Genomic DNA, 1,202 nt, shown 5'->3' with positions numbered 1-1,202 from the left:
AAAAAAAAAAAAAAAAGAAAGAAAAGAAAACAAATTCTAACCCAGACTGATATAACCTGCAAAACTCTCTTTCAAGTTTAATGGAGAAGTGAAATACTTCCATGACAAAGAACAACTAAAGAATTTTATGACAACAAAGCTAACCCTACAGAGACTACTAAAAGATATTCTAGATAGGGATCAGGGAAGCGTTTTTTTTTTTGGCGGAACCGGGGATTGTACTCAGGTCCTTGCACTTGCCAGGGAAGTGCTTATTCCACTGAGCCATCTCCCCAGCCCTTTAAGGATTTTTTTTTTTTTTCTCCGAATGCCCTCAGGGCTTGTTTGGCTGGCTGGAGAGTTGTGGAGATCGAACTAGAGCCACCTGAGACTGACATCTTGGTGGAAGCAGCCACTTAAAGAACTGAGCTAGGGCCAGGCCCCCTCTAGATAGGGATCAAAGTGACCACAATTCCATGAATGAGAATGGAAAGAACCCACTGAATAGGGCAAACAATTAAACACAGGAGAAAAAGAGGTATACAACAGCGGGTAAATAGTATGTCAAACATAAGTTACTATATCTCAATTATAACCATCAATGTAAATGGACTGAATTCACTAATTAAAAGAAATAAACTGGCAGAGTGGATTAGGAAGCAAAATCCAACAATATGCTGTACAAGACTTCATCTATCAATTGATTAGTTTATCTTCAAAGTTCTGTCCAGCTCGTAATTTCAATAGTTCTATGATTTGTGCTTTAGGAATGCAATTGTTTTCATGAATTATAAGTAATGCTTTGTCTTAGCTTTATGGCTTATTGACTTAGAAATAGATTTTCTGCAAGATTAGAATTTAGTGTAGATGCTGCCAAAGTCCTTATCAATTTGCGTTGTGGGGAAATTAGAGAAATCATGTACTAAAAAAACAAAAAGGGGGCCAGGGAGATGGCTCAGTAGGATAAGCGCTTGACTGGCAACTGCAAGGATCTGAGTTCAATCCCCGGTTCCGAAAAAAAAAAAAAAAAGAAAAAAAAAAGAAAGAAATCTGATTAATAATTTATTGTAGGGTTGGAATACATCTATAAAATAAACATGTGTGTACATTGTTCTCAAATTCTGTAACTATTTTATTTTATTTTATTTTTTAAATGTTTTTTTAGGGCTGGTGAGATGGCTCAGTGGTCTAAAGCACCTACTTAGAACAAGCTTAGCAAAGCA

Source organism: Octodon degus, unplaced genomic scaffold (assembly GCF_000260255.1).
Source record: "Octodon degus isolate 3935 unplaced genomic scaffold, OctDeg1.0 scaffold00119, whole genome shotgun sequence".
NCBI lineage: Eukaryota > Metazoa > Chordata > Mammalia > Rodentia > Octodontidae > Octodon > Octodon degus.
The sequence above is the reverse complement of the archived record's forward strand: the minus strand, read 5'-3'. Positions refer to the sequence as shown.